This window comes from Agelaius phoeniceus, chromosome 2, assembly GCF_051311805.1.
Source record: "Agelaius phoeniceus isolate bAgePho1 chromosome 2, bAgePho1.hap1, whole genome shotgun sequence".
In the NCBI taxonomy this organism is placed as follows: domain Eukaryota; kingdom Metazoa; phylum Chordata; class Aves; order Passeriformes; family Icteridae; genus Agelaius; species Agelaius phoeniceus.
This window is the reverse complement of record NC_135266.1, coordinates 8,142,812-8,156,928: the sequence shown is the minus strand read 5'-3', so window position 1 is coordinate 8,156,928 and position 14,117 is coordinate 8,142,812.

The window sequence follows — 14,117 nt, the reverse complement described above, 5'->3', positions numbered from 1 at the left end:
TCTCACTGAATCAGTCTCATTTACTAGGAATGTCTGAATTGGGGCTGTTGAAATTGTTCATGTCTTGGAGATCCTGGACAGGGATTCAGGTTGAAATGAGCAAATTGCAGGTTTACCTGAGTCCAAGAAATCCACTTCAGTATATGTTGCAATCACTTGAAATTACTTTTAATGGCATTTAAAGTTAATCTGGATGATTGATACCAGTAGATGGAAAGGAAGAGTTGCAGTGGCAGTTCCTCTGTCAGGAATGTAATTACTGAACATGCTGTAATACACCATGACAGAGTAGGCAAGGGCAGGCTCACAGCCAGGTCTGAGAAGTGGGACACAGTGATTATGTCAATGATTATGAGTAGATTTATTGCTAATACAGTATCTAAATATTCCTAGTGAAGTATCTAAATAACAATTCTGTCATCTCTAACAGTGGATTCAGGGGTTTGATCAGATTAGCAGTCCACTTCAGATACTGGTACAGAGTTTTACAGGAGCTGGTTGTTTAAGGGACTGTGTAATTAATGGGAAGTATTTAACAGTTGTATTTTAGTCAGTGTGAAGTTGGCAGTGTAGAATTTGTTTAAATGCAGGACCTGCCATTGAGATGGTCTCTGCATGTCAGCTCTCTCCCAGCTGCTGCTGTGGGCTCTAATTTTACTTTTTAAAGCTGGTCTTAGACTGCTTTGAAGGGTGAATTGCAATTCCCAGTTCTCCTGTTAGTACCACATTTGCTCCTTCTCATGGCTGTAGGCCTCCAGCTGGTACTAAAGGTGCTTTTGAGCACTGTCATGTGTGCTGTGTCTTAAATACCAAATGCTTTTGCAGCACTGGCTGCATTTTGAACCACTCCAGAGCCCCTGTACTTCAGTTTGAGTTAGGAAAGCCAAACACACTTTATTATAAAACAATATTGGTCCATAACTGCTAATCAAACAGGCAATTACAGAAATAGCCTTTTCATACTTTGAATTAAGTTAATTAGAATGCAAGTGCCATCAACAGTGCCAGACCTGCTCTTGGTTGTTCTCTTTAAATTTAAAATCACCCCAAGAATATAAATTGTAAAAATATTTATGTGATATGGCAGAGATCATAGGTTTTGTGCACAGAACTATGATGAAAGCAGTGAAACTGTCAGGTGAAGGAAGGAAGGCAACAGGGAGAAGCCAAGGCAGGAAGGGGAGGCAAGGAAAATAACAGCTGGTATTGGGATCCTGTGTGCCCAAAGTGAGAAGGGCAGGAGGGTTGTTTTGCAGTATCTGGCAGCAAGCAGCTTTCACCAGGCTGGGACAGGCTCCACAGAGTGCTGGCAGTGGGATTTAGGATGCAACTGCAGCAGGAGTAGTGATCTGATCACCAAAGAGAGTTTTTCTTTGGGAGCTTGGCCTCTGGCACAAAGGGTGATGTGTGTTTGATTGGGTCTTCTTCAGACCTTGGTGTTTATGTTGTCCACTCTTTGGCTTGGGGTGTACCTAAGCTGTTCTCAAGAAGTGCTGAAATCTCTGAAGATGGAGAGAATCCTGAGTCAGAATTAAAGACTGAGTGTTGCTTTTGATACTTAGGTTAAAAAGAGAAAATAAGCCATAAAATAAGGGGTTCTTTGAAGAGTCAGTATGCTGCTTTTTCTAGATAATGCCCCAAAGTCTAAACCTGGCAGAAGGAGGTAAAATCAGCCTTTGTGCCTGCATCAACTTTCCAGACTTCTCTGTGGCAGGAATGGCAACTTTCAGAGTTCTTGCAGCTGTAGCAACACACAGGCAAGGGAAGCCTAAAGCAGATCTGAAATGTTATGTCTAAAAAAAGGAAGTGGAAATGAAGAAACGACATTGAAATGCAAATGTTGAGCAACCTGGCAAGTGATTGCTGAGATTTATAGGTCATTCTTCATGGATCTAAGAAGCACCCTGCCAGAGTCTAGGTAAGGAGATAAGCATCCCTCAAAACAAAACAAAAGCCTTCCAAAACAATGACAGTCTGTATCCTATACTGACACAATTTTTGGCTATGGTGAAATGGGTGCTTTGAGGTAAAAGTCACAAATGTTCTCTTTAAAAAAATATTTTTTTTGCTCAGGTGAGGGTTTGGGACTCTCCTGCATTTTTTATTTTCCCTTCTGCAGGCTCTGAACCACATTCTTAGGAATTTGCATCTTTGTAGAAGCAAGGAGAACATTTCCACACAAGTATTGCAGGACATCAGTGGAGCAAGATCAACGAAGACAGAAAGTGGAACTATCAGATTTCAAATCTGCCAGAACAAAGGAAACTTGAAAAAAATGGGGAACCCAGAAGTTTCTTTCCTGTCCTGTTGTGCCACTAGAGCAGAGCATTGCTGTGGAGGAACTGAACGTTAAAGGGCTCCTACAGCTCATGGTGTGCAATCACCACCCTGGTGTTCCTGCCCAGGCTTGTGGCACGTGTCCTGCCTGCCCAGGGCAGGGGGACAGGGACAGAAAGCCCAGGTGGCCACGCTCCTCTCAAATAAACAGAGCAGAAGCTGATGGATGGCACAAAGCCAAACATCCAAAGAGTCTGCTCCAGTGCCCTCTCCTACCTGAACTGCTGGAAAAGCAGCTGCTGCAGATGGTGTCTGTGTGTGGCAGGCAGGAGATGGGGCTGTCCAAAACCAGGGATGCATGGGACTTCCAGTGCTCTGGAAGTGTAAAGGTTCTCCTGGACCTCTGTAACAGCTCTCATGAATTATTTTCTAGAACAGGTCAAAAAGGCATGTACAGCATGTGTACTCTGCAGTGGCTGAGGACAGCACCTAGACCCAATCCTATCCTTAAATAGGGAATTGCCTTGCTTTCAGAGTTTAAAGAAATTCCTCTGCTGCTGAAGGATGGATTCCCACTAAAGGACTCTGGCAGTCAAATTTAGTATTGTTGATGTCACCCAACATTAACAAAAATACATAGCTAAGTTCTTGGCATGAATACACATAATAAAATGTTTAAAATGTTTCGTAAGGGGAACAAAATTGATGGTTGCACAAAATCACAAAGGCAGTCAAATTCCACTTAATTATGCTCCAGTGCATGAATTTGTGATGACAAATTTACATGTCCTTAATCTAGTCAGCATATGCTTTTCATTAGCCAGGGACACAGAAGCAGTGACTAAGGTAAATAAATTCACAATATTTTATCTGGTAGCTGGTGGCCAGCACTGTAAAGTCACAGACTTGAATGACTTCAGTGCTACCAATCTGCTCACCTGATCAGCTCATGTATTTAAATATTTCTTTACAATGGCATGGTCCAAGTACCCAAGCAATTGATATTAAAAAAAGTCTGCTGCAACACCTGAGTGATCAGTCAGAGCATTTGGAACACTGGAGGGCTAAATGGGAGCTCCAACCACACCCTACAGCAGGTGATCAATCAAAAATCTTGACTGTGGTATAGCATCAGCTTGGAAAGAAAAACAGCTCTTAACTATTTCTGTCACTTTTAGACTCTGCTGTAGAAAAAAAAAAAAAAAGAAAAAGGAAGGAAAAATTCACAAAAACAGCTGTACCAATAATTTTACATGAGCCCATCCCAGCTTTTCTGCAGGCTGCAGAGCCAAGAGGCAGCCACATCCTGCTGCCAGTGCTGCCCATAGCAGAGCTGCCAACTCCAGAGCACCTCTGACTCCCTCTGGGACAGATGAGTCTGAACCATCTCTGCCCCACGGTGAATGTGCCGCTCTCCCCTCTGGAAATCTCCAGGGAGCTGTGTCCAAGCTGTGGTGGATTCCTTGGGAGCAGGGAGGCTCTGCTCCATGGCTGAATGGGGTCATGTTCCTCAGGGAAACCTGGTGGCACCCAAATGGCAGCAGCTCTGGATAACCTGACAGGAAAACAGGCTAGAAATAGGAAGTGCAATCAGCTGTCAGTCATGCAGAGAAACAGATGGGGTGAGGAGGCTTAACTGGAAAAAGCACAAACTAAGCTAAGCTTTCTCTATATATGAAATGGTTTTGATCTCCTTCCTGCATGTTTGCATGCACACACACAGTGTTATTTGGGTCTTTACAAATGAAACCTTGGGAGAAGCTTCCTCCCCCCATTCAAAACAATACTTCTAATAAAAAGTGAAAATATTGTTAAGCTATTTCCATATTTTAAAGGAGACTGAAAAAAAAAAGTATTCTCAATATTTGGTAAAGATGAGGATTTGTGAACTCAGAAGATGAACAGGAATACATCCACCTAAAAAAGATGTCCAGGAAAAAAATCTGCAGGAAAACTGTGACTATACCACTATCATCCCACAGGTGATGCTGACCAGAAGCTGTCTTTGGTGTGTATTACTTCTGGAGAAAAACAAAATAATCCATCAAAAATAAGCCCGAGTGAATTAGGAAAATAGGCAGGACACAAATAGTGCTGTTGGAGTGGAACAGCCCCAGTGCCAACCTGCAGCACAAGGCTCACTTTAATTTCACCTTTGTCCCTGAAGTGCTGTGTTTTATCCAAGGGAGTGGAAGAGTCAGCACTGAAGAGGAGACACAGGGAGTCAGAGGGGTTTACTCCTCACACTCCCCCAGGACCCAAAACAGCAGTGAGAAGCCTGAAATTTTAGAAAGTGATTTCAGGGCAGTGCTCCCTCCAGCTCTGCCTCCCCAGCCGTCCCAGGGCAGAGCTGGAGTCCCCTGTGCTCCTGGTGAGGGGATAGCTGCCAGACAAACCACTCCATCCCAGGAACATCTCTCTGGAAAGCAGCTCTGACATGTCACAACTGCAGTCATGATCTTGTCATGAGACCAGCTTCCTGTCTGGGACAGACTGTCCAGACTGGAGCAGCACAAACAACCAGTCTGCAGTTTGCTTCCTCCTCTGCTCCCTTTCCCCCCCTTTTTTTGTTTTGTTTTGTTTTTATTTTTTTTTATATTTTGTTTTGTTTTGTTCCTTTGTTTGATTTTTTTCTGCTAACCCAGAGGTCCCCAGGAATTCATCAGCACAGGAATCACCTTTATTTCTACTTTCCACCCTGTGTTCAGCCACTTCCACGCCACAGACCTGATTCTTTAAAAATGCCACAGCTGCTGAAATATTCACATTGTTGGAAGTGGTGAAACAAGTCCTACTTGCCATCATTTCCAGCACTGTGTGGGAGTAATTGGTTACTGTAGCCTAAATTAACTATTTGGCAGAGGGGAAAATAATCTAAAAAGCGGAAGTCTTTAAATACTGACAAATTCCTTTACGAATTTCCCTGTAACGTGCAGCTTAATCTTAGCTGGAAAATAAACACATATGCATTCTCAACTCCGTTTTTTTTCTCCTTAAGCTCTTCTTCTGAGGTCTCTGATAAAATTTGGTTTTTGCCATGTTTCTGTTTTTTGAAGCATTGTAGGCTCTGCACTCCAATCCTTCAAAATCCTTTATAATCTGCACCTCTTGCCAGCATTGGAGTAGCACAAATGGACAAAACTATTCTGATGGAATTAACTATTCCTACACAGGACATTATTCCTCAGGACATCCCTCACTCAGGAGGACACATGAATGAATTCTCCAGGGCTGACCTGTTCCCGCACAGCTCAGGTGATCTTCATTTCATCAGCTGTAAGCTGCCCTCTGCCACTCCCTGAACTAGGCTGAGCCTGCACTGGCAACATGGGACACCCTGGCAAAGATTTGGGATGGGATGGAGGAGTATAAAATAAAAATACATTTATTTGTTTATTTGAATGCCTGTTCAATTCAGACGGGGAGGAAAATTTGTAAAAGTGAAGAGAATCAGAGTAAGACTTTGATCTCTTTTGTTAAAAAGGAAGGTTTGGAAAGCACTGAAGAACGATAATGCAGGAAGGATATTCTGGCTCCCTCTGAGTTGCAGGGAGGATGTGCCAGCACCAGGGCTGGGAGAGAGGCCACAGGGAAGGAGGGAAGAAGCAGCCAGGGGCTGTCCCTCTCTCCAGCCCTCTGCAGGACACTGGGCACCTCTGGGCCACTCCCTGCTGCTCTCCTCCCTCGGCTCCCTCCACTCCTTAACTTTAACATCAGCCTTCAAAACAGCTGAGGCTGTGTGGATTTTGTTGTTGTTCTTTGTGCCAAAGAAAGAAGCAAGATGCTTCTAAAATCACAACTTTAGAGCAGCTGCCTGACTCTGCTCCTAACTCTGCCCAAAGGGATTGAAACAAGATGGGAAAAGGGCAGGTTTTTTTCTTGGATTCTTACAAATATCACCTCATGCTCACAGCTTTCTCTGGCTGACTTCATCTCTGTAGTGCACCACAAAGCTCAGAGCAGTGAGGATCTCCATGAGCCTCCCTCCCTGAGGATTCAGGGAGGCCTTGGGAGTTTAGGCAAAAACCTGTAATTAAGACAGAGCCTGCCAAGTTTATAAACAGCATTTTACAGCACATTTGCCTGTAATTGATCTGGGTTTGGAGACACAGGAGGGCACTGCCAGTCCTACATTTCTTATGGAATCCAAAGCAGAACCCCTTCTTTTATTTCTCTTTTTACAGCTGTATGAGCTGTGGCACCTTCTGCACTGCATACAGTGAATCTTGTGTCTCCCTCCCAAATCCCTTTGGCTATGAGGAAGAAGAAACTCCCCTTTCTGAGGAACACTGCAGCTCACTGAGGTCTCCAATCCCCCAGGGAGAAGGGAAGAGCTGCAGCAGTGCCCCTGCAGGGCCATGACTGTGCTGAGCTCAGCTCTGGCACTGCTGCCCCCAAACACCCTGCACAGTGTGGGGCTGTGCAGTGCTGTGTGCTGTGAAAGCAAAGAGGACTCTTGGGAAATACTCTGGTCAGGGTCACCTCTGTGACTTTCTGCTGATGTCTGTAGTCCCAAAAGTTCAAAGGATGGAGGAGAGCTGCTGTGCTCCACCAAACTGACCCAAAAAACTTTCATCTGCCCACAAGCCAAGGAAATCTGCACAGCAAAACCCACAGGGCTGATGGGTCACCTTGGGCCTCAGCAAGCTCTGTCTGCAGCCACTACCCACCATGAATGCCACTGGAGTTTGAAATTAAATTAAACAACCTGGAATAATCCTCTTCCAGGATGCCCAGGATGTGCTATTTGCGTGCTGCAAACAACAGTGTGTTTGAATAAAAGGTTGATTCCTTCAACATTATCCCTGAAAATCTTCAGAAATCTTTCCCTGTTTGAGCAGCTGACTCTTGGGTAAGAGCTGCACACGGATGGTACCACGCTGTGCCAAGCTGTGCAGCGAGCAAGAGGCAGGAGGTGTGTGGGCAAACTCTGGGTTTTTTTAAGGCACCCATCTGCAACAAAACAAAGCAGAAAAACAAATGCAAAAGTGTGTCAAGAAAAGCAACTTACAAACCTTGTTCCACAGCTACCAAGTGTGTTTTCAAATCTAAAATGAATTGAAGTTGACTGTGACCAACTGTGGATGGATCTGATCACCCAAAGCATAGAAAAGAATTAATTTATTTCTAAAGATTGCCCTGGTCCCTGTCTGTGAGATACCATGAAAGGAAAGGCACTACCCACCAATTGCTCCCACAGAAATCATAAGGAATTTATTGTTTCCCAGCATCCAGAGCTACCCTGAATGTGCATATTAGGCCTGTACATTCATCCTGGAGCTTTGTGAAAGGGAGGGACTGTGCCTACACTGCAAAGTGAGAGGGACAGGGCCCAGTGTGGGCCCTTGGGACAAACACCCCTGACTGACTCACACCCAAATGCTTCCACATCCACCCTTAGCCAATTCAGCTTGCAGAGATCTCACTGGAGCAGTCCCACACAGAGCCAGGGATCTTGCTGTCCTGCAGCTTCTGCACAGCAAGCCTGAGTCTCCTATCTGGCCCGCTTTATCTAGCAGAGGAAAACACACCCAAACCCTTTGGAGACTCCTGCCAAGCTGAAAACTTGACAGTGGGATCACTGCAGGGGCCAAGAGTCTGGCAAAAGCCAAGGTCTGAGTTTGGGTTCCCAGCCGACTCCTGCCTGGCTGCTGGAGCTCTGTGATGGTGGAGAACACAAGGGCTGTTTCTCCACAGCAGTTGTGATTTCAGAAGCATCTTGCTTCTTTCTTTGGCACAAAGAACAACAACAAAATCCACACAGCCTCAGCTGTTTCAAAGACTGATGTTAAAGTTAAGGAGTGGAGGGAGCAGAGGGAGGAGAGCAGCAGGGAGTGGCCCAGAGGTGCCCAGTGTCCTGCAGAGGGCTGGAGAGAGGGACAGCCCCTGGCTGCTTCTTCCCTCCTTCCCTGTGGCCTCTCTCCCAGCCCTGGTGCTGGCACATCCTCCAGCTGCTGGGCTGGTGCTGCTGGGAGAGTCACTGAGCAGCTTCTGGTGTGCTGTCCTGACACCTTAATCGAGAGCTGAACTGGAAAACTTGAACTCTGAGTGCAAAGCAGGTGGAAAGGGTAGAGCTGGGTTCAAACACGGGTTAGGTCTCAGCTTGGAGCTGGCAGCTCTCCTCTGGGCACTGAGGTGACAGCCAAGCAGGACTGAGCTAGGCTTAAGCAGCTGCTTCAGTGTGGGGGGAGGATGTCTCAGTAGTATTTGGAGTTACACTTCAGTTCTCACACAGTACTGTTGTCAAAATAGCTATTTTCACATAGCTAAATCCCTAGGTATCAGTGAGCTTTACAGGCTGTCCAAGGAGTTAAAGCATACATCTATTTTTCCTTTTTTTTTTTTTTTTTTCCAAGATCATTGATGGCACATGTGCACAAACACCTCTTTTCCTTGCCTTGTCCTTGTCCTCCTTTTGATGGGAGGACAGAGCACAGATGTAAGTAAACAAGATGTATCTGTCCTGCTAGCTGATGTTTACATAGATCAGCAAGTCAGAGTGTTATTCCACAGCACCAGTGGGATAATCCCAGTGTCAGCTTGTGGAGTAGCTTCTGTGGGGGCACATGCATGGTGAGCAATGTGGTTTCCCAGCTGGGTGTGGAAACCATGACAAGTTCCTACAACATCTCAGTGCTTCACAAGCAGAGGCCTTGTAGGCACAAGGGGGAGAGGAGTGGCTGGAGGCAGCCCTGCAGGAAGGGACCTGGGGGAGTCAGTGATGCTGCAGCAGTCAGGAGTGCAGAGCCCATCCCGGGGTGCTCCAGCCATGGCACAGTGAGGTGCCAGCAGTGATTATCCCGCTGGACTCTGTGCTGGGCCCGTCTGTTTAACAAGGATGTTGAAATCCTTGAATGTGTCCAAAGGAGGGCAACAAAGCTGGTGTAAAGGCTGGAAGGAATGTCCTGTGAGGAATGGTTGAGGACTCTGGGTGTGTCTCCTTTGGAGAAGAGGAGGATGAGAGGCGACCTCATTGCTCCCTGCATGTTCCTGAGGAGGGGAAATGGAGAGGGAGGCATTGAGATCTTCTCCCTGGGATCCAGGGACAGGATGCATGGAAATGGTTCAAACCCACACTGTCAGGAGACATTTAGACTGAACATCAGGAAGCATTTCTTTACTGAGAGGATGGTCAAACGTTGGGACAGGCTTCCTGCAGAGGTGGTCAATGCCCTGAGCCTGCCAGTGTTTAAGAGGCATTTGGATTACGCCATTAACAACATGATTTAAATTTTGGTCAGCCCTGAATTGGTCAGGCAGTTGGACTAAAAGATCCTTGTAGGTCCTGTCCAACTGAAATAGTCCTATCCTATCCTATCCTATCCTATCCTATCCTATCCTATCCTATCCTATCCTATCCTATCCTATCCTCTCCTATCCTATCCTTCCTCTGTAACCTCTAGCAGCAAGCTGGGAGCTCACATGCAGAGTAGCACCAGCGCTGTGCCAGGCTGGCTCTGTCCCTGCTTTTTGGGATCGCCATCACAGAGATCTGTGCTGAAAGCACAGCAAGGCCCAGCCTGCCCTGCAGCCCCCCAGCTGCCCCCTCCCTCCTGCTGCAAAATCAGCTCCAAAGGACAGGAGTGCTTTTCTCTGTCTCTTTCAAATGCTGCTTTGCCAGCCTGCCAGCTGCTTTCAGCAGCGTACTCGTCACGGAGGAAGCCTTAAAACTACATGTGCAGGAAGGAGCGTTTTGCAATGAGGCAGGGCCGCAGCACTAGAGCGCCCTGGGCAGGCCGGGGGTCCCGGGGGGCTGCAGGTGAGAGATGGGGCTCCCTGCCCACACATACCGGCTCATCACAATGTGGAGATTTGAGCGCTTCAGGGCCACGGGCAGGGGTCCCGAGGGTGGGTAGGACTCCTCGTCTGTTTTTGATCAGCTGCCGTGACCCTGAGGGGGTTGGACATCCATGAGGGATGCACGACATCCATGAGGGAGGCACATCCCCGTGTGGGGCGCAGGAGAGGGAGGAGACCCCCTCTTGCCTGAACCCCCTGAGCTCAGGGAGCTGCCTCCCCTAACACCGGGCGGGGATGTCAGCAACCCCCTTCCCACCCTGGAGCTTTCACAGCCCCATTTTGGTAACTTCTGACGAGCTCCCCCTTCAGCCGCTGCCCTCCAAGAGTGCAGGTGCGGGTGACGCTCCCGGCGCTCTGGCAGCCTCAGTGCAGCCCTTCCACTGCCCCGTGTGGAGATGGGGATGGCAGGAGGAGTAAAATCAGCCCGTGGCAAGGCTGAGCACGCTTTCCCCGCTGTGGGAGCCCTGTCCCGCCCAGCAGGGCCGCGTTTCCCGCAGCACTGGCTGTGAGAGGAGCTCTCCAGCAGCCCTGCTGTGCCTCCAGCCCTCCGGAGGCCCCTCCGAGCTCCTGTTCTAGGGCAGTGTGAAAAATGCGTATTTTGATTGGCTTTTCGCAAATATTAAAATGAATATTATATGTGTTGTGTTAGAAAGTAATGCTGTATTAATTCTCTTAAGTAGTGTGTTAAATATAGTTTTAGGTTATAACAAAATGTTAAAATAGAAACTATGCTATGTAGGATACTTTTTTTAAAGAAAGGACTTGCAGTGAGATAGCAGCCACAGGACACCTAAATCTTTCAGAGAAAGAGAATTTCTTGCCCTCTTATCAGAAGAAACGAACTTCTTCCCACCTCGAAGGCGCTGTTAGCATTCAGAGGAAGAAGATGACGATGACCAGACAGAATCCTGTATTTGAATGGACTTTATGCATCATGTATGAGGTGTATGAATATGTAACAGGCTATTGGTTTTTAAGGGTTAATCCTCTGTTAACGGGTGTCCTTTTTCGGGCTCGTGCTGCCCAGAAAAAGGTACCTGGACGTCCGTAACTCTTTGTTTCTATTGTCTCATATTGTCCTAATTCAAATTGTCCAAATTATTGTTACTCTAACTGTATTACTATTTTTATAACCATTTTATTACTATTAAACTTTTAAAATTTTAAAAACAAGCGGTTGGCGTTTTTCACACGGGGATTGAAGCTGCCCAGGCTGAAGCTGCCGCATCCGTGCTGCCCTGCACAGCCTCACCCAGCCCTTCCCTCTCAGCATCCCTTATCTCCCGGAGCAGAGGCCGCACGCTTCCTGCCAGAGCCTCCGCCAGGGTCATTTCCCAAAGAATTAATTCCTGCTCTGGAGGAACGTGAAGAGCTGGGAGTACGCGGGAGAGCGGCACGCAGTGAGGGGGCAGCTCTGCACCTGCTCCCGGAGCCAAAGTTCAGCCTTAAAAACATTCCCCTAAATAATGATCCACCCGCTGAGCAGCAAACCCCCGGCGGCTGCTGGAGCACCTCCGGAAAAGCGTCGCGCATTTGAAGTCAGCATGATTTAATCTAAATGTGAAAGTCTCAATTACATCGCTATTATGGGGTTACACAGAGTCACAGCTTGGTAATTACAGCCTCAATGCTATATATGGTTAATACATTTCAATTACACGTTAATTTATTGAAATATATTCTTACCTTAAAAACCTCTGAAATTCTGTGGTAGATGGAGAATTTGGGCCAGGGGAACAACTATAACCACTTGAGCTGAGATGGCCAGTGTGGCACAACTTCTGAAGTGACACCTTTGACAGACTAATCAAAGATCTGATTAAAATGACCCAAATATTCTCCTAGTAGTCTATTTTTCATACAGAAGATTTTGCTTTAAAATGCCTGTGAACCACAGTAACTTCCAACTGACAGATGAAACTGAGCACATGCCTAAAGACAAACTGCAGCTCGTAAAGAAAAACAGCTTCTGGTTTTATGGAGCTTTGTTTTGTCTCAGCAGTTTATCATCAGAGCTTGTTTCCCTGCAGCCTTTGTAAACTCAGTTTAAAAAAAACATCTGCAGACTCAAAGGTGACCGGTGGAACACTCAAACGTGGAAAGATAACAAAGAATTAAAACTTAGTTTCAAACCAAAATCCCCCATCACCTCACCTTGATTCTGCTCCTTGTCTGAGTATTTGCAGGGCTCAAAAAAGTCTCTTCCCTATTTTCTATCTTGAGGAAACCTTTAACAGGATCAGTATTTGTTATCTGGAAAGCCACAAAATCTATGGCTGCCATTGGGAATGGCTTTCTGGACATGTAAAATGTAAAACACTGGCTAACATTTCTAAGCCAGAGCTGTGGATCAGCTCAGAACAACTATTTTTCCTCTCTATAATACAATCATTCAATAACTCATCCTTGTCCCACAGGTGGGTTGATCAGGAACTTAGAAACCTCTAGAAATACGGAAGGATGTGGAGTCACTGCAGCACTTTCAGTGACATAAATGGACGAAGAAATCCACCATAAGGAAGAAATCTACAAATAGTCTCAATGCAGCAGGTGGTCACATCATCTGGCTGCCAGAAAAAGGGAATGAACACATGGAAAATGAAACTTAAAACTGAAGTTGTAAATACACATGGAAAACAAAACTTAAAACTGCAATTGTAAATACAGTCATTGCTTTGAAAGGAACAAGTGCATCTGGTGAGTGGGAAATGCTTCCTTTTACTAGTAGTGCTTACCTAAGAATTTAAATTTTTAGGAGAAATGTTTAAAATGTGGTTATGAGTACTGTGTATAATATAAAACAAAATTCAACCTTCCCATCATCTGGGATTTGGAGTGCCAGTCCATAACCACCTGTCAGTAGTTACATGGTTTGTTTTCTCTGCCCTGTGGGGAGGCCTCTCCCCTCCCTTTTATTTCCAAGTGCTGAAGCTCTGCTGCCACCACACTTGACATCTCCTGCCCCTTCCCACAACGGGCAGCAGGTACTGCTCAATTTTAAAACATTAGTTTAGCTGTAAAAAGGCAGAAATATGGGCTTTTTCCAACTGAGCAGCAGCAGCATTTAGAAACTGCAGGTTTTCACTCCAGGGGATGGGTTTTGCTGTTCAGAAGCAGAAGCTGTATAACCATCTGTTAGATACAAACAGGTGAGAGCAGCAGTGACACAGAACCCACTCTCACACCACAGGTCCAAGGCTGAAATCTGAGGTGGGCACCAAGCAAAAGGTGATTTCTAGCAACAAGAGGTTCACAGAAAGAAGCACTGTAAGGGCAATGAGCAGCCTTGAAGACAACAAGGCAGGCTGGAATACATTCACTAAAAGATATTTAAAATTAGTTTGAAGCATCCTTCAGCTGAGCAGGGAGCTGCCAGAGCTCTGCAAAGGCAGGGAGGCAGCATGACTGAAAGTCACTGTTGTAAGAAATCAGGAAACCAACTTCAACTCCATAAAAATTTGAGAATACTGATCCAAGGGACAAATGGTTAAATGACAGAGTAACTCCTAAGGATAGACATTTTATTAAATTACAAGAGCCTTCAGTCATTACTGACAAAATTATCTACAAACATCCAATTCAGGAAGTTAAGTGTGAGGTTGTTTCTTTTTTGGATCATCCTCTCCAATTTTGTGGTAGCAGGTCCAGCTTCTACCTTACCTGCCTCTACAATAAGACAAGAGTCTGTTATTACAGATTACATAGAAGATGACAAAAGGTTCTTTCTTCCACTAAGCTTTGCTTTTGGGACAGAAGAGATGTAGTTCCTGATATAAGAAATGAAGCACCATTTTAAGTAGTTACTGATTATTTTTACAACCAGGAAAATGAACAAACTCTGTTCTGCTCTGATTTGGAACAAATGGAACCCAGAGGATAAATAAATAAATAAAAATTTGTTTGGGTTTTTAAGTTAGCAGCAGGTGTGCGTGTGAGTAACCAAGATCACATGCAGAGATAGTGCAGGAAGTGTGAACATAAGAGATCTGATCAGTAACTACACAGGAGAGGAATAAAGTTCAAGATGATACAACATCCAG